At 39.5% G+C, this 20,599-nt stretch overlaps 1 long non-coding RNA gene across 1 annotated transcript in view; it reads right to left on the bottom strand.

Moving 5' to 3' along the window:
- The window catches only part of LOC114807647, a 43,094-nt gene extending 34,248 nt beyond the window's left edge, over positions 1 to 8,846 (bottom strand). The window contains exon 1 of the long non-coding RNA XR_003755704.2: positions 8,707 to 8,846. This is a non-coding gene — a long non-coding RNA (uncharacterized LOC114807647). The remainder of the gene's footprint in view (positions 1 to 8,706) is intronic.
- Between the last annotated feature and the right edge of the window lie 11,753 nt (positions 8,847 to 20,599).

Here is a 20,599-nt window from a genome sequence, read left to right as displayed (position 1 = left end):
GACTACATTTTTAGGGGTTCTTTGTCCTCCTGTAAATTATTTCTTTAAAATTGAATAAATGTGACCTCTGACTGTCACATGTAGATCCCAGATTGTATTCTGTCCTTATCTAAACATTATTTCAATGACTAAATTGTTAAGGACCAAAAATTATTTAGTACTGTAATTAGAAAGAAAAATGAATGACACTTTGAACATTTGAAAAAAGAAAATGGTTAATAGAAAGAAAAAGTCTTTGAGTGTACACTCTCTTGATATTTTTTAGATTTTTGCCTTTTCACATCCCAAAAGACAGTACATATTTTCAAGGATAAAATGTTTACATAAACTTTCATATTTTTTTTTTTCTGCAGGAGATTCTTTTAGATTGATTTTTTAAAATGGAGCAATGGCCTTATATTTGTTACCAAAATAGGTATTTGTGAAATAATTCTTGGATTTAAAAGTATACATTTGTCATTAAAGCTATATTTCTAATCGATTTTTACATCCTTAGAAAAATTTTGCTTTCATGTCAGTTAAATAATACACGGATATCCAAGGAAAAAAAAACAAAACTCATTCTGCAAAGTCTGTATTTCCTGTAGACTATCACAGTAATTTTGTTTTCATTATTTTAGTTCTCACAGATGACTAAAAAATGTGGAACTAGCAATTGGGAGCAATACTCATGTGACAGGCTCAGCCAACAAAACTGTAATAACTACACTGCTGAGTCTCCTAGGAATCCTTTTCATTTTCATAAGGTTTCTGGGGGTAAATAATGATGAGCATTCTGTAAGTAAATGTGAAATGTTCACAGTTTTGTTTTCCCTCTTGTTTCTTTAATTAGTTGCTTATAGGCTGCTTGAGCACCTAATGGAAACTGCTTTGTACCCCATTGTAAGTTTATCCTTATTAGAGATATTATCCAGCATCTTTTTATGTTGTTGATGTTGTTTCAGAAAATGAATTTAGTAATGAATGAAAGCATCCTTATCAGTTCAGAGCCCTTTCAATGTCCCCACCACTTTCCGTTTCCATTTCTATTCAATTTCTATTTCTATTCAGAGAGCAAATAATTGCCTTTTGTTAAGCATGGATGTGTTTTCAATCTATACTCATCTGTACTACCTGTTTTTTATGTTAATTTATATGTAAAGTAGGGTAAGAGTTTTGAAAATTTCTTTGAAGAAAGAATCATAGCAAACACATAGAAGTATGCAATGCAATGAGCTATAATAATTCCATAAAACAAAACCACCAAAAGCAAAGCTCCAAAGCAGTAATGGGAAGATACATCAAGAGGCATTCTAGTTAAACCATGGTAGGTTTTTTACAATCTGTTCCTGTTAATTCCACAGAGAATAGCAATTAAAAAAAATTGAAGGATTAAAGTGCAGCATTCTAATAATAATTAATATTTCAAGTCGACCATATTTATGCTTGGAAAAAATGATTTCTACTTATGTTTGACAGCTCAGTAGGAGAGTATCGCTCTTACAAATATGTCGTACCTTGACAGTTATTGATATCCAGTAGTCTGAACAGAAAACAAATGAAATCTTCACTGGCACTACAGAAGTGTTGAAAGAAAAGCAAAGCAAGGACATTCTAAATTCACCTCACTGAAGAAGTTTTGAGAGGCATGGTGTGAGGGAGTTGTGGGGTCAAGGAGGGGTTAATTTTAAGATAGGGCAGACAGGAGCATGTTTTAAAGCAATGGTGAAGAAACCATTGGAGAGTGAACAGTTGCAAGTGGCAGTCAAGGAGGGAAGAAGGGAGGGAGCAAGCATTTTGATAGAGTACGGAGGGACAAGGTCAGAGGCACAGGCAGAGGATGTGGTTTTGAGAGGAGGCAGGAGATCTCTTGAGATACTGCTGGGAAATATGGGAGAGTTGAAGAAGGGGCAGGAGCATGGAGGGTATGGAGAGGAGCATGGGAGAATTTAGGGAGATCATGCCTGATGGTTTCAATTTTCTCAGTAAAGCACAGCCAGGTCATTAGGGACAACAGATGGGGGAAGTGGCAGGGCACAGGGATTGAGCAGGAAGTTAAATGTCTGATACGACTGTTGAGGGATATGGCCAGGGGAGTCAATAAGGATGGAGAAATAATGTTGCCAGGCACAAGAGAGGGCAGAATTAAAGCAAGCTAAGATGAACCTGAGATGGACAAGATTAGCCTGATATCTGGATTTCCGCCAGCAGCGTTCTGCGACTCATGCACAGAAGCAAAGGAAGTGGACTGTGGAAATGATCCAAGGCTATAGGGTTAGTGGAATGAGATGGCAATGGGACAGGAGAGGGGGTTGAGTTCAGTAGAAAGAGCGGTGTTGAGGGAATCAATTTAGTCATCAAGGGAAGATAGTTTGGATATGAAGACTAAATGGGGCATGATGACTTGAGAAAATTGGATGGGGCAATGCAGAAGCAGCATCATCTCGTGAAAAAAAATACGGTCCTGGAAATCAGAGGACCTGGCTTCTAATGCATGTTCCATCACTTTTCCTTGGGCAAGTCCCTTAACTTCTTTGTGCCTCAGTTACCTCATCTGTAAAATGGGGATTAAAACTGTCATTGCTATGTGGGACAGGGACTGTGTCCAACCCAACTAACATATCTATTCCAACCCAGCACATAGTAAGTGCTTAACAGATACCATAAAAAAAGAAAAAAAACAGGATCAGAGGTCTCTTGGGGGAACAGCACAGATTTGTGGCGGGGGGGGCGGTGGGGGAGGTGAGAAGGTAGGAGAGTAGGTTGGGGTCGGATAGAGGATAGAGCGATTTCAGAATTGTTGAGCTTGTTATGGGCAGGGAGTGTGACTGCTAATTCTGTCGTACTCTCCCAAATATAGTAAAGTGTAGTACATAGCAAATGCTCAATAAATATCACTTATTGATTGATTGGTGAGGGGAGAGATTGTACAGTGACTAAAGATGAAGAGACCGAGTGTGTGTCCAAGCTGGTGAATGGGTGAGGTGGGGTGGAGCAGCTATATCATGGATATCTTTGATCGGAAGACAAAACCTGTAATAATTATTTGACTTTATTTAGGTCCCTAAGTGACTTTCCTTTCATTTATGTCACTCCTAAATTATGTACCAACAAATCCATCCATTAAAATGATCATATTCCAGGGGTTAGATTACCCATCTTCAAACATTTATTCTGGTACTCAATCCTCTCTTGAATTCGAAAACACCTATTATCAAATCCGCGGGCATTCAAAAACAAATTGAAATATTATTGGTTTAATCAGAAATATCAATTCTTTGCTGTTTCTGGAGAGTTAAATAAATTCAGCGATAGCAGAGTTTTCAAAATGGTCCCCACCAATGCCTGGGTGCCTCATTCCAATTGTGTGATGGAAATCTAGTCAACAGAAGAGACTGTTAGGCCACGATCCTTAGAAAACTGGATCCAAGGGTTCGGGGAGGCTTGGTAGGAGCTCCAGGAGATCAGAGGATCTCACAAATAGATCAGAAGCTCTATTCTGATCAAAAGATCAGAACCCGAGAAATACCCTGATGATCTGGAAAACCCATAGACTGGAGCAAGTTCTCTGCAGCCACCACAGTCAAGATCCACATCCTCAGACCTTCCTGACTCTGAAAGACTAGATCCAGAAGGCCATTAGGGATCCATCCTTATTTCCCTTATTACCCCAAGCATGGGGATTTTAAAGGCCCCAGATAATTTTGGACTTACCACTGTGGACAATTTAAGTTCCCCGAGGGATAGAAGTAATGCAACTTGACACCACTTGCAAGTTGTTGAACTATCACCCTATCCCATGGGATATCAGAACAGTGCTTGGCACATAGTAAGCGCTTAACAAATGCCATCATCATTATTATTACACGAACAGCCTTTGAATTGTTGGGCCTTGTGGAGGTAGTAGGCTTTAAAAAAATCATGTGTCATCATTTCCGTCCAAAGTCACCTAATCATTTCCAATGCATTGCTTGGTTTACAATATCAAGTCATGTAAAGGAATGAACAGAGAGGAAGGCTGAGGAGTATATTTTATAGTTAGCATCTCTAAATTCCACAGCATAATTGAATCTTTAGCTGTGATATTCCTTGGATTGTGGAGGAATGCCAGGGAACATCATTTGAAGTAAATGAATTCCAACGTAGTCTGTTTTACACACAAAACTTAAGTATTTTAATGTGCTTTTTTATCGGAATATATTTTCTCTCAACAACTGTTGGGTGCAATTTCAGTAATAATAAAAGTACCCCTGATGGTCATTTTATTTTTCTCAAATCTTCTTCCCTTTACATAAGATTTGATTCACTGATGAGAACGTTTCTTGCTACTCTTTGTGACTCTTACCACTGTAAGAATTTGCAATTATTTGACCTAATCCCCGTCTAATAAGGAAATATCTCCCTAGTCAATCAATCACATTAATGGAGCACTTACTGTCTGCATAGAACTGTACTAAGTGCTTGGGAGAGTACAACACAAGAGTTGGTAGACACATTCTCTGCCCACAGTGAGTTTACAGTCTAGGGCAGAGGAGACAGTGTCAGGATTCAGTGATGGCGAGGAGGAGCAGTGATTGGGTCAGGAACAGGTCAAGGATGAAGGGAAGCTTTCCCATGCTAGAGTGGAGATTCCAGAAGCTGTCCTTGGCTGAAGCTGTGGGCAGGTTGCCTGGGGTAGGGATGGCCCGAGGAGTAGAAAAGAGTTGGATGGGAATGAGCTGACAGGGACCAGTGTGGGGGGATAGGGATGAGGGCGGCGATGAGGATGACAGCAATTATAGCACAAATGACACCAGAGAAACCCAACACGTAAGTCATTGAATTCCCCCATCTCTACAATAAGCTCACAGTACAGTGCTCTGCACACAATAAGTGCTCAATAAATACGATTGAATGAATGAATGAAAGGTGCAAGGAGAGATCAGGAGATAGAAAACAGAATCACAAAGACTAACACTGCTTTCAGTAAATTATAAACAGAGTGAGATGACAATGTGACATCAAACTCCATACCAAATTGCAGACTGCAGACTGTTGGGGTGCCCAACTTTCTCTATAGCTGTGAGATCTGGACCTACTGCAGGAGACGGGAGCAGTTTCTAGAGCATTTCACTGGCACAATCTGTGAAATATAGTCAGTATCAAATGGCAGGAAAAAATTACTAACAATCTCCAACAAAACGACATGGCAGGTTTTCGGTTATCACTGTAGCTTTCGCTTGTGTACAAATGAATACGTCCTCTTCATTTTTACTCATTATCATTATTATTTTGTTCCAGGGAAGCTCCCTGAATAGAGACAGAGTAGTATGAAAGGTTTTGATGGGATGGGAAAATACTAACAAGAAATAAGAATGAGACCACCAAACTGTCCTAAGCCAAAATCTGAAATCTAGTCTCCAGAGGTGAAAAGTTAATTACGCTCATTGTACTGTCAAACACCCCTCTTCCTTGGGTTTAATTACCAATATAACATCCATCAACATATGCTAATTAGATAGTGGACTAGAAACCATCATTTTGATATCGTTCTTCTTAAATGTTCAGATATAATTCCTGTCAAATCCTCCAAGACTGATCAGTGTAGATAAAATAACTTGTCTTTGCAAAGACTTTTTTTTTACTTCAAATAGAAGAAAATTAAGAAAAATCATTTGAAATTAGCATATTAGCACCAAGTACGTATTTTGAGGAGTGGATATTGTTTTATGCTTCAAAATGGGTAACGGAAAGCCCTTCAGTAGATATTTAATCCAGTTGAAATTTACTGTTCTATTCAATCATTAACAGTTAGAAAAAGAATGTGAATGTTCATGCACGATTACTTCATTAACACTGTCTATTTTATGAGGAGATGCCAGCTTACTAGCAGCAAATGAAATGCAAAGATGATCTTCAGATAGAAGAAGTAGTTTGTCTCATGGCTTTAGGGTTGATACTTAAAAGTTAATAGGCTCTATGTGTCTTTGAAAGCCTAGAAGAAATTTAGTTTACACAGTGTAGTGATCTAGATGTTTTCTAGCTAAGAGAGCTACCGAGTCAGGAATTACTTCACAGCTTTTTATAGCGGGGCACAGTGAAAAGATCAGAGACCATATTACAGAGGAAAAATGGCTAGGAATTTATGCGGTGTTTAATTTGTGTTAGGGGTTTCCCATGAGCCAGCCTGGGATCAGTGTCCCGGCATCCCTAGTGGACAGATGCCTGGGATCTCTAAAGGTGCAAACCGATACAAAAAGGAAAGAAATTAATCCCAATCTACCCTTTCCAGTAATCGTTAAAAGGAGTTATCTCACTTTACCACTCGGATTCACTCCAGCTGAGAGGGAAAAATTCAGGGTCTGAAAATGCAGCATTTGATGGGAAAGTAGAGATGTTTTAGTAACTCATATGCTGCTCCTCCCTCCAGGCTGCAAGCTTAATGAATATTCAGTGCCCGGGATCAATCGAGCCCTGAATTTATGTCCTTTTTGAGTTCCTGTCATTTTCTATTGTAACGAAATGGAGAGTATGCCATTTAGAAAAATTGATCCAAATTAAAGTCAGGGAATTATATTTTTCAGACTATGGGGAAAAGAAGTCCTCACTGATCAATCGGTCAATCAGTGGTATTTATTGGGTATATACCATGTGCAGAGCACTGTACTAAGCACTTGGGAGAGCACAATACAACCGAGTTGGTAAACATGTCCCCCGCCCACAAGGCGTTTATAGTGATTTAAAGTGATGGCATCATGATTTAGCTAAAATATCCTGGAAGAGCACTTTCTAAAGCCATTATGTTAAACACATCTGGTCTGTCCTAGGCCAGAGCCTCCTCCAGCATCCACCACCACCACCACCACCATGAGGCTCTTGGGAATGAGAAGCATATGCCATGAAATTAAAGATGGTGGTGTGTTGAATATTCTAGGTTAGTTGTTAGGAAGGTCTTGGAGTAGAACAGCTGATTCTCCTCAAGGGCAGGAATCCCCATTTTCTTCACCGCCATGGAATTAGGCAAGAATACTGCCTCTTCACACTGGAGGAACTAGATCTACTGAGTAGGTTAGGGAAGAAGGGATATTCAGGAGGTGTCCCAGGACTCTCGGGTTAATGAGCCCTCCAGGAGTAACTTGGATCCCCAGAATCCCCATATTGAGATGTTTGGTTTATAGTCTCATTGAATTGTTTTTTGTTTGTTTTCTAACAGCTGTTTTTTTACTGTCTTGATTAGCCATTCAGCAGGTTGAAGCTCTGATTTGGGTCTTAGGATACGCTAATTAAAACCAAATTTAAACAAAAGTTAAAAAGACTAAAATGAGCAATACCAAACAAGCGAACATAGCTCAACTTATTAGTTTTATAGTAATAATAATAATAATGATGGTATTTGTTAAGCAATTGTTTGCATTGGTCTAAGTGCTGGGGTGGATACAAGATAATCAGATTGTCCCTGTCCCACATGGGGCTCACAGTATAAGTAGGAGGGAGTAGGATTTAATCTCCATTTAATAGATGAAGGAACTGAGCCACAGAGAAGTTAAGTGACTTTCCCAAGGTAACCCTGCAGCACAGAGGTAGAACCAGATTAGAACCCAGTTCCTCTGACTCCCAGGACCATGCTCTTTCGCCTCAGCAATGCTGTTTCACAGTTAATACCAACTGTAAGCCCAGAAACTGTTTTTAATAGAGGCCTCTTCCCATCCCCAGGCATTTTGAAAGCAAATTATTATAATGCTTTTCCAAGTGAGGTCTAAGATGGGTGGGAAGTTTGGAAGGGACAAGTTCGAGAGCGGGAATAGGTGAAGGAGAGAAGAGCGAAGAGGGTAGAGGGAAAGAAAGGAGAGTGGGAAAGGTGGGGAAAGAAAAATAATATTGAAAAAAGAGGAAAAGGAGATAAAGAAAGGAAATGGGGAGAAAGAGAAAAGGAAAAGAGGGAAGCAGCATGGCCTAGTGGATAGAGGACGGGCCTGGAAGTCAGAAGGACATATGAAAACCTTAGTTAGGACATGAGGTTATATCTGGAGCTGACCGAATATTCTATAACTCTATCCAACACATCCTCTATCATCCGTTCTCCTAGCACCCATCCGTCCCTCCCTTCTCCCGCATCCATTCACTGTAGCTGCCTCACCTATAAAGCTGCTGTTCTTTCAAATTCTTCCCTTCTACCTAGTCCTGCAACCCCACAAAGGAACACGTAAAAACACCAGTCCCTTCCATTTAGAACAGAGGCACAAGAGAGGGGCAGCATTTCTCTTTGTTTTTAGAGGCTTGACAAATTGATCATTTCATTTTGCATCGTTGGCAATTAACTTTCTAAACAATCTTGAGTGGATAATGAACAGCTTTTCAACATTCATCTAATCATAACAATGGGGGAGATTTTATGGCTAAAATTCAACTTTAATCAAGTACTCTTTCTTCTTTTGATATTTGAGTTCAGCATCATATCTGGACAGAATAATTCTTATCAGAAGTGCTAATGAGACAGAGAATTGTCTGTAACTGAATTCTCTAGCCAGAATACTAACCATCAAAGCCACTAAATCCCCACTCTGCATTGGGCAGCTGGCCTCTAATATTCACTTCTGTTGTCCAGATTAACTTTGGAGAGCTCAGAAGCATATCGACATTTCGAAGCTTTGTGGAGTCTTTGCTCGTGTGTTTACTTCAGCTGTACTTTGAGCAGCATCCCGTAGCTTGATTGGTTCATTTATTAAAATGAAAGTCACAGTGGATTACCTCAGTGGAACAACGGAGCTCTCCGATGAATCTAAAGTGTGCATCACCTATGGGTGCTTCTGAATTCTTTGCTCTGTGGCCAGAGGTTCTACAAAGGTACGCAGCGAATATCTGTTAGTTTAGGTTCAAGTGAGACATTTGATACCTAGAGAAAAATAAGCAGAAAGGTGAATGAAGTAGTAATCACATTTCTGAGGAATGAAGTCAGTAGATTGCAAGTGACAGGTTCAATTACTGGCCTGTGGACCAGTGACGCATCTGCCTCAAACTCAGAGAAATGGGCAGTGGGAAGAGGATGAATAACTCTTAAGATTTGAAGAAAATATGTAACCACTCAGGCAGAAAATTAGCAATTACATTTCGTGCCATCAGTAATAACTATTTCAACAAAGATCTTAGGTTAACGTCAGACTGTGTGACAGTATATCAACCATTACACCTGTGTTCAATCAGCGGCCACATCCCTCAACCTGATACTGGGCTGTTTAGTTCAAATGTAGCTTGTTCAGTGATAAGCAAGATGGCTGACATCTGTTACCAAAGTATTCAAAAGCAATTTATTTCACAGTCTTGATGCCAACTGGTGAAAAGAGAAATTTTCTGAAAAATTCGAGATGTTGCAATTTGTCTTTTTGGGTATTTTTTTTTGATATTTTCTTCTCTTCCCAGGGACCGGAAAATCGAGATCAATGTGAGGTACCCGTAGGAGACAGAATAAAATGCTGGGACCATCATTTTGCAGGATAATTTACACTTCAATTAAATATCTACATTCACCAATATTGCTTCCTTGTAAAAAGAGAGTAAATAATTGATAAATGACTGATTTAATCGAACAGACCTCTAGCAATCTGCAGTCTAATTTATGTAATTCAATTGAGCCTTTAACCTTCTGAATGGCATGGACTCAAACTTAGCTTTTAGCTCATATTTGAGCTTCATCTTCCATTCATATTTAACAGACATATGTACCGAACCATTCTGTTTTTATGAAGCCATCAGCTTCATCATACTGGCAGTTACTGTACGGACCAGGGTGGTGTAAGAAATGAGGAGCACATTCTCCCTTCTGCTTAAGGGTGGGGGGGTGGGGGGGGGGGAGTCATGCTAAAAATCTCCCAAGGTTTATGTTTGTAGGTGATTTTATGCCCTTGTTCTGCATTCTATGCTGAGGCATTAAACAGTCTCTTTATATAGGGCAAAGTACCAAGGTGCATACACTGGTACCAAACTGTATAATAATAATGTTGGTATTTGTTAAGCGCTTACTATGTGCAGAGCACTGTTCAAAGTGCTGGGGTAGATACAGGGTAATCAGGTTGTCCCACGTGAGGCTCACAGTTAATCCCCATTTTACAGATGAGGTAACTGAGGCACAGAGAAGTGAAGTGACTTGCCCACAGTCACACAGCTGACAAGTGGCAGAGGCGGGATTCAAACCCATGACTTCGGACTCCCAAGCCCAGGCTCTTTCCACTGAGCTACGCTGCTTCTCTGTATACATTTGGGGAGGGGATCAAAGTGGATGCTACAGCAGCTTCTGGGATGTGTCCTTGCATACTACCTTCTAGAAGGCTCTACCTTAAGAACACCTTGCTAAAGGTAGGGTCAGAATTGCTAACTAGTCAGTACTTGATCCAACTGTTGCATGAATAGAAGAATCAGAAAACAATCAAGAAGGCTTTGGGCAGATTTGTAGAGAGAGATTGGCAACATGAGGAGAGAAGCAGCATGACCCGATGGAAAGATCACAGGACTGGGATTCAGGAGACTTGCTGGCTGTGTGACTTTGGGCAAGTCACTTAACTACTTAACTTCTCTGTGCCTCAGTTCCCTCATCTGAAAAATGGGGATGGAGACTGTGAGCCTCACGTGGGACAACCTGATTATCCTGTATCTACCCCAGTGCTTAGAACAGTGCTCTGCACATAGTAAGCGCTTAATAAATAGCAACATTATTATTATTATTCTTTGCACCTCAGATTCCTCTTCTGTAAAATGGAGATAAAATACCTCTTCTCCCTCCCCATTAGGCTGAGAACCCGTAGTGGAACACAGACTATTGATTATCTTGTATTCCCCCCAATGCTTGGCATATAGTAAACACATAATATTATAATAATAATGATATCACTAGTCCTACTACTGCTACTAATGATAGTATATTAAGATTCATACCAAACTGACAGTCTATAAAACTGCTGTGGTATTCAACCTTTCACTTATATGTGAGACCTATTTTAGAAGACACAGAGTTTCTTGAGCCATTTCACCAACCCCACCTGCAAACCATATTCAACATCAAATGGCAGAATAAGATTACCAATAACAGGGTATGGAGCTCAGTCAATTCACCAGCTTTTTCCAAGACCTCAAGCCTTTATTTTCCTCAGTGCTCATTTAACTCCCTGGTAATAAGTTAGGAAGAAGGGACAGATTTATTGAGAAGAAGCCTGGCCTAGTGGTAAGAGCACTGGCCTGAGAATCAGAGGCCCTGGGTTCTAATCCTACCTCTGCCACTCATCTGCTATGTTATCTCAGGCAAAACATTTCTCTGTTCCTCAGTTACCTCATCTGTAAAATAGGGATTAAGATCATGAGCCTTAGGTGGGACAGGGACTGTGTCCAGCCTAATTATCTTTCTCTAATCTAATCTACTCTAGAATAGAAGCATTGTGGTTCAGTGGAAAGAGCTCAGGCTTGGGAGTCAGAGGTCATGGGTTTTAATTCTGCCTCCGCCACTTGTTAGCTGTGTGACTTTGGGCAAGTCACTTCACTTCTCTGTGCCTCAGTTACCTCATCTGTAAAATGTAAGAGTGTGAGCTCCACATGGGACAACCTGATTAGCTTGTCTCTCCCCCAGCGCTTAGAACAGTGCTCGGCACATAGTAACCGCTTAACAAATATCATCATTAGAGAAGCGGCATGGCTCATTGGAAAGAGCACAGGCTTGGGAGTCAGAGGTCATGGGATCTAATCCCAGCTCTGCCGCTTGTCAGCTGGGTGACTTTGGGCAAGTCACTTCACTTCCCTGTGCCTCAGTTACCTCATCTATAAAATGGGGATTAAGAGTGTGAGCCCAAATGGGACAACCTGATCACCTTGTATCCCCTCCCAGCGCTTCGCACATTGTAAGTGCTTAACAAATACCATCGTCGTCATTATCCAATTTATGGGCACACAAGGGGTACACTAATAAGTGTGCTCTCTTCCTTCTCTTATTCCATGAACAGGAATGATTCTGGAGCTGAAGAAGTGGCCTGATTGATTGGGGAACTCTAAACCAACAGGAAACTACCCCAGGGAACAGTTGAAAAGAAACAGCTTTAAAGTGTCTCAGAAGCTTTTGTTTGTTCATCCACCTGATCCTCTTGACATTTTGAAGGCAGTTGAATTTAATGGGCTGAATTGTCAACTAGCGGTATTGCATTCTCCCAAGCACTCAGTACAGTGCTTTGCCCAGGATAAGTGCTCAATAAATACCACTTATTGATAAGTGAAAAAGAAATACATTCCTTTGTCATGTTGTCACTCAGCAGTATAAGAGCTTTCCAAATGATGCAGAGTACAGCCAAATCATTCATTGTTGTCAACACTTGAAGGGTAAATAGAAATATTCCTCAGACTTTTTGAGCATTTTGTCTGGAAAAAAGAAATGGCCGCTATCCCACAGGGATTAATATAGCAGTGGGTCATGGCCCAGGTAGCAGAATTACTTTTTTGCCTCCCTGTCGAAGGCAGAAAAAGAGCACTGTTGCGAGATGCTAAGGTGTTTAGTCAGATAATGGAAGAGATCTATACTGTAAGCGCATTGTGGGCAGGGAATGTGTCTGTTTTTTTCTTATACTGTATTCTCCCAAGGGCTTAGTAGAGTGCTTTGCACAAAGTAAGCACTCAATAAATACGACCGAATGAATTAATTATTCTGCAGTATCCCCAGTTTGAGACCATGGCAAACACTAAGCATGCAGAAGGGTCTAGAGTCTGTATATTAATATCTTTGGAGTCACAAAATAGTAAATACAAATAGGTCTGTCCCTTGGACATCTGGGAAATTTTGTCTCAAGCTCAACTGGGTTGTGAAAACCCCAAGGGAACTGGGGGAAGGTTAAAGTTACATGAAAAACAAAAGATAATTTCATTAATTTAACCTTTAGAAGTACCACAGAAAAGTTTTCCATTATGAGAGAGAGAAATGAATATTTTTTTTTAACCAGCTGGAGGGAATAATCACTCTATTTAGGAAACCTTGGTGAGAATCATTTTTTTTAAATGTATGGTGTCATTCCAGCAGTGTATTCAATTAAAATTACATTTAAATTAAGATACAGAAATGGAAAAACAGCAGCTGTGCTATCGAAGGGAAATATCTAGCAAATCTATCCCTATGCTATCGCCTTCAGTTCGGTTTTCCAATAATGATTTTCTCTCCAAAAATTATTCACTTCAATTATCTTTGTCCAGAAGTTTAGGAACAAGCCACTGTGTGATACACTTTCAATGTGAGCATAATCTTAGTGCTTTCATAAACCTTGTATGCTTTTCCAGAAACTCTAATAGAATTTCTATTAAAAAACAAGAGATTTCTTCATCTTTATTTTTGGAAACTGCTATGTTTGCAACACTTGCCTTCCCTGTTTGTGAATTAGCAATCATCTTAAACTGCAACATATTTTATGCTATAAATAAAAGAAATGAAAATCAATAGCATGTATTCCATAGGAAGGCATTTTTAGAAAGCCACAGCAAACTACAAACCATGGCAGCATTTACGGATTCTATTAACCAGTGTGAGTCAAGGATGCATTGGACGAAATGGAAGGAAGAAACATATCTGACCTAGGTGTATATAATTAATCCTTTGGGGAAATACGTTAGTTGTTTTTTTATTTGCAGATGGGCTTTCATGATCTCACCAACTAGGTCAAGAAAAGTAAACCGATCAGATCAGGGCGTGTTCAGCCATTTGTGGTTTCTCAATCAGCAAGAAGGCCGGGTGGATGGTTTGCTGAAACAACAGTCCTGCATCTCAGTGTTTGTTAATCATCTACCATGCCTGTCATCTTGGAACTTTCTTCTTTTATATCTCCGTTTCCCTGGGTGTAAATTGAGGCTAATACTGCTGATCTACCTGACAGGATTGCTGTGAAAATTAATGAGATATAGATTTTCAAATACTCCGAACTCTTTGGGAGAAAGATGCTATCTATGAACCAAGTATTAATAAGATTTTTATTATTGGCGTCAGAGACTAAGTGAGGATTAACCCACTAAGAACTTCACCAACCCCCATATGAATAATAACAACTGCATTTCTCTTTGCCTTAAGTGCTTTTTTGCAACTGAGTTCAGAAGCTGAACCAAATGCCTTTTGGGAATTTGATGTTGGAAATAAGTATCAGAAGTTTGGGGAAAGCAATTATTTTGTGAAGATGGATGAAAAGAAGTAGTTACACTGGTTTGAAGTTTTACATAATTTATATTGGACATTTTATAATTTTAGTGCATATGTGTCCCTTTAATCTTAATATATATTTCTGGGACAAAGATGCACCCATGCTCCCCTGCCCTGGACACACACACACACACACACACAAGAAATGGAGATGGTTCAAAATAATTTAACAAATTGCTTTTTAGATTTTTTAAGGTCAAAGATATCTCTCCTAAATCATTACTAGATTTGAAAGAAAGGGGAAAAGAGTAATATGAAAAAATGGGAAGCGAATTCTTGTTCTGAATAGAAATTTCTTGCTATTTCCCAAAATAAAGCCGAGAGGCTTTATTCAATAGTTGAGATTCCTGATGAGCTCACTGAGATACCTGAAGAGAGGTGATCACACTGCAATAATTCAATTCTATAAAACCTCCAGGAGGAGAGTGGTAGATGTGTAAGAGGTATGAATTAAATGGATTGGAAACTTGCTAGATCTCAATCAGAACTGGCAACTGAGTGACATGAACTAAGCCGAGCGGCTTCTCGCCACCTGTCATGCTGTGCATGACAGGAGAGTAAACAGACCTCCACTTTACCATATCTTCAATTTGACCCCACCCTGCTGAGTCAAAAGCCTGGGTTTGGTGTGAGAGGAGAGAGGCAGGAGAGAAGGGGACAAAGCAAAATAGAAGACCAGACCAAGAACAGAAATCTGTGGGCCTGATTACTGCTACAGACTGCAGTATCTCATAGATCCTCAGCTGGGAAATCTAGATGCAAGACCCAAAAACCTAATAATTTTGGTGATTATCAAATGTCCTTTTGATCTCTAGACACTATGATCTCAATGCAAATTCAATAATAATAATTATGGTATTTGTTAAGCGATTACTATGTGCAGAGCACTGTTCTAAGCATTGGGGTAGATACAGGATAATCAGATTGTCCCACGTGGGGCTCACATTTTTTAATCCCATTTTTACAGATGAGGTAACTGAGGCACAGAGAAGTTAAGTGACTTGCCCAAGGTCACACAGCAAATCTTGGGCAAGTCAATAGGTATGATGACTGCAAAATGTATGGAGGGGAAAACATGAAGAAGTATGTATTTCAGATTATGACCTCAATTTGACTTCCAAAGTTTCTCCTTTCATTCAGTCCAGAGGTTTTCCATTTTTCTGTGACAAACTTCATCAGTTATTTGTTCCTTGGTTATCTCCAGATTCAAATTCTGAAAAAGGCATTAGTTGAAGTCACTGTGTGTTTGCTGTCTGTAGGTTTCATTGACCCCTTCACTCTGCTGCCTAGATTGTTTTTCTGAAAAATCGTTCACTGCCACTCATAAACCTCCAATGGTTGTCCCTCCGCTTGCATATCAGATATTCCTTATTAATGGATTTAAAGCACTCAGTCAGCTCTCTCCCTCCTACCTTACCTCACTGATCTACTACTGCAACCTAGCTCACACACTTCGCTCCTCTAAGAAGTGAGAAGCAGCGTGGCTCAGTGGAAAGAGTCCAGGCTTGGGAGTCAGAGGTCATGGGTTCTAATCCAGACTGCCGCTTGTCAGCTGTGTGACTTTGGGCTAGTCACTTCACTTCTCCGTGCCTCAGTTATCTCATCTGTAAATTGGGCATTAAGAATGTGAGCCCCACATGGGTCAACCTCATCACCTTGAATCCCCCTCAGCGTTTAGAACAGCGCTTTGCACATAGTAAGCGCTTAACAAATACCATCATTATTATTAATGCCAACCTACTCTCTGTAGCTCCATCCTATCTATCTCATTCCGGATGCCTTTGTGCGCATCATCCCTCCGACCTGCAATTCCCTCCTCCTTCATATTTGACATACCATCACTCCATCCACTTTCAAAACATTCCTAAAATCACATCTCCTCCACGAGGCCTTCCCTGACTAAGCCCTCATTTCCTGTGTAGACCATGAACTTAGCTGTGTACCCCTTAAGCACTTTGATACCCAGTCCCACAGTTCTTATGGGCACATTTTTATACTGTGCTGTTTTGCCATTCTGTAATTCACTTTATTGTCTGTCTTTCCCTGTATACTGTAAGTTCCCTGTGGATAGGGATGGAATCTACTAACTTCACTGTCTTGGTACTATGCTCTCTCTGCACACAGTAAGTGCTCATTAAATACTATCGATGGATTAATTTTTAAAAAGGAGTTTTGAAAGCAGGGGAAAAAACTCCTTGTTTTTGGGAAATCACTGTCCACCTATTTACTGCCCCAAGTACCATAGTTTTGTCTTTCATATAGTTGGACAGAAGAGAGCTATTGGCTGGTTCGATCGCAACCAATATTGTTGGTTGAATAAAATCTGGAGCTCTATGGGACTTTTATTTCTGAATCAATTGATGGTATTTACCGAGAGCCTATGACGAAGTCTTCCGTTGAGAATGACATCTGAGCTTTGTTCTAGGGCCGAGCGCTTTCCCGGAGGAATTGATTCTAGTGTTAGTAGTTTGCAGAGCACCACACGCTCTCCATCCTTGCCACTTATATTCACATTAAGGCACAGAGTTCAGTGAATGAGGAGGCAGGTCTCCACATCTAGGTGGAGGTCAAAGAGCACGCCTAGGTATTTTACATGCAAGACCCATTTACAGCTGCAGTGGCCGCAGTATCGTTCTTCTTTTCTCTAGTTACGAATTCAAAATTTCAAAATTTATAACCTGCGGTTTACTCAAGAAATTACTCCTGAATCTTTGTGGATAAGGGGTAATGCTCATAATGAGTACCAGAATAATTCTGAGCAGGTCTGATTTCCAGGTTTTCAACCTCAAAGTTTCAACCAGTGATAGAATGAAGCATTCTATCTACCCAAAGGACACTGGACACACTCTTGCTTGTTCTGGGCTGATTTAATACTATCTGAATCCAGTTCATGATCTCGATCCAAGGTTCAAAAGTACGCAACACCACAGTAGGGAAGGAAATCAACTAGTAACTAATATAATTCAAACATCAGCAACATGGATTGTCTTCAGAGACCTATGAAAGTAAAGAAAAAACTTAACAGTATGGTGAACGATTAAGGACCCATAGTTATGGTAGCCAAATATTTCTATTTACTCTCATCTCTTTAAAACACAAACGTTTTCTTCCAAGACAAAGTAATAGTGTTTTTCTTAATGAAATGTAATTTAATTGCAAGCTTACTGTTAAATAGGTAAACGAGTTGTGTGTTTTGTTTTAACCCTTTTTGACCTGTGATTTCAAGGGTTGAATTTTAAAGAATTCCCATCCAGGACTGGAGGAATGATGAAGAGATTCTGGTGATTTCACTCGGGAAGGGATAAGCAATAGGGTTACCCTGGGAAACAGACATATGAGAACTGCTGGGAAAAAATTGCCCCAAAGAAATGCCCAGGAAAACAGACATCCTGCCAAGCTTGTACCAGGATGGAGATTCAGGCAGGAGGTCAACTTTTTATTCACTCAATAGTGTTACTGCATGTCTATTTTATGGCCAGCACTAAGAGAAGGCAAATGGTACAAGGCCATTCGGAGATCGGGTTTATTGTACATTACTCTGCACAGACTCAGCACTAAGTAAGTTCTATTGATTAGTACAAGGGTAGTTATTCTGTAGGGGTTGGGAATGTACACGGAAGGAAAGATTAAAATAATTAAAAACTGCAGTGCACAACTGCTTAAGGATTAGCTTCCAAACATTTCACCACTTTGGGAGAATGACCAAAGTCGAACAGTTACAAACTCTTTTCAAGTTTGCAATCTTTTCCTGCTTTGCTTTCTTCCTGTCCTGCTCTGTTGAGGCAGGCCAGACCTTGGGCAAGTCACTTAACTTCTCTGTGCCTCAGTTACCTCATCTGTAGAATGGGGGTTAAGACTATGTATCCACTGTGGGACATGGACTGTGTCTAACCTGATTATCCTGTGTCTACCCCTGTGCGTAGTATAGTGCCTGTTACATAGTAAGTACTTAACAAATACTATAAAAAATGATAGGGACTGGTGTTAAATGCTAAATCTAAAGATTTAGCATTTGTCTACATGGGCCTTTGCCAGTTTCCTTTGGAACAGAATTTGTTGTGCCTCATGAACAATTGGGACAAATAGATATATTTCCTCTGGAAAAGAATCCTCATGAAACAAAACATTTTGTCCCAGTGCATACTTAGCTCTCCATTTACTTTCATCCTAAAACTGAATATTTGGATTAGCCACTGACCAAATAATGGTTTTGATATCTTTTTCCAAAACTCCTAAATTCCCTGAAATAATGAATTCTGGGTTGCAGAACCTTTCCAGATGCAGTTAAATCATTGATTTTATGGTATATATAAATTATCAGAATCAATCTCATAACATTGTCTTTGCTCTTCAAATTTACTTTGGCAATTTCAATTTAATGTTTTATAACTACTTGTCTTCTTTCTCATTTATTTATTCTTTACATGTTCAGTCACTCTTAATCCAAATGTATTTTTGATATTTTGAAAGTCCCAGGATTCATTATTCAATTTTTTTCCCTCAGGATAATTGGTATTTGAAATAAATATTTTCCCAATAGGTTGTCCTTTCCTCACGTTATATGATAATGCAATCAAAGAACCTATCATTATTGGTGGCTATCAGTTGTAAAAGTGTTCCTAGAACTTCTCTAGTGTTACTTCCCACAAACACTTAACACCTTCAAGAATAGAGTAGAGTACCTTCATTATGCAAATATAACTTTTTTTTTTTTGATGTGATCAGTTCTTAAGACTGAGAAGTTTAAGCTACTATTGGTATACTGGCTTGATTGGAAAACCTTTCTAGGGGAAAAAAAAACCTAACACTTTTGCATTTTTTAGTTTAGAAAACATGCCAGCCAAAACCAGATCATTGGTTCCTGTTCAAAGTGAATGTGGATTTCATATTTTCTGCTAAATCTTTCCATTTTGACTGAAGACATGTGCAGTCCAATAAATTGTATTCAAAGTTTCCCAAACTAGGGTAGGTGGGGGTATGGGGAGTGTGTTTGTGTGTTTATTAAAAAGTCTTCTTGGATACGTATGCTCAGGTGATTGGAGGATAAAATATTGGCAATGGAGGTTGATTCTATTGAACTATATTTACAAACTAGGTGAAGGATTACTGTCATTCAGTTGGTCAAACTGATAAAGTTTATGCAAATGTTGGAAAGACTGATTCAGAGATAATGCATTCCAAACTTGCACCTCCTCAGATAGAACTGTTCAAATTATTTTCCTTGTAAGTTTGAATTCATTTTGAAACTCTTACATAGCTCAATGACAGACTGAAAACTAATACATTAATGGAGGTGATAGAAGCAGTGATCAGCATTATTCTAATCTAGCCGCAGTTGCAAATGAATACTAATAGCAGTGAACCAAAGGCAACCACACTGTTCAGAAGCAGAAAAAGGTAATTTAATGATTAAATATGGCCAAAATCTGAAAAAAAAAAGGGACCTAGTGAAAATGGCAAAAAATCAGATGTTGCTTTCTTGAAGCAACTCTGTGCTACACCACCTTGATGACATGGGGATTACGTGAATTCGATTCATAAGTGGTAGGAGTCTAATAATCAGTCACTTTGGAAATGAGTACCTGCACTCTCTGATGGACTCCGAGTTCTTTTAAAGTTCTCAGATCAAAGTTCCAAGTATAATCCTAATGGGATTGATTGACTACCCACTGAATGCAGTGTGCTCTGCTGAGTGCTTAGGAAGAATAAAATAAGCAAATGACACATTCCCTGTCTGGAAGGAGCTTCAGGTATTGAACACTTACTTTGCACAGAGCACTGAACTAAGCATCTGGGACAATACAATAAAGTTGATAGACATGATATCTTCCTTCAAAGAGCTTACAGTCTAATGGGGGAGGTAGCCAGTGAAATAAATTTCAGGTAAAGGAAGGAACAAAGTATAAAGATGTATGCATAAGTGCTGTTGGGATGAAGCTTGCACATTAGTGGGGAAGATAGCCATAAGTATTCATAAACAGAGTTATCAAAATTAATAACGGGTGTTGCAAGACTGCAAATATTATCAGTGAAAGCTGTATCCAGAGATTTTTGAAGCATTCAGAGCTGACAGAAATTTAGTGTAATACACAAGGAGAGGAATATCAAAAGTTAAATCAGATCCAAATGCTTACCCTCCACTAGATATACATGTTTCAGTACATGAATTGAATTTACAAGAAAGCAAACTTCCGTAAGAGCACGGAATAATTTCTAAAGACATCTGAGTTCCGGTACTTAAGTCATCTTGTGAAGTGGGCCACCTGCATGAGCATCAGACAGTGACTCAGTGGACAGGGAGAGGCTCTTCTCTTCAGTTTTAAAACTCTCTCTTCTTTCCTGATCGGGTCTCTTTTCCAAAGGATTCTGGGAAATAGCTGTTTCTGGCCATTGGGAAATGTAGTTCCTAGGATATAGGTAGTGCAAGAAGAAAGTTTC

This window comes from Ornithorhynchus anatinus, chromosome X3, assembly GCF_004115215.2.
Source record: "Ornithorhynchus anatinus isolate Pmale09 chromosome X3, mOrnAna1.pri.v4, whole genome shotgun sequence".
In the NCBI taxonomy this organism is placed as follows: domain Eukaryota; kingdom Metazoa; phylum Chordata; class Mammalia; order Monotremata; family Ornithorhynchidae; genus Ornithorhynchus; species Ornithorhynchus anatinus.
Note: the sequence above shows the minus strand (reverse complement) of the source record. Positions and strands in the feature narration are given on the sequence as shown.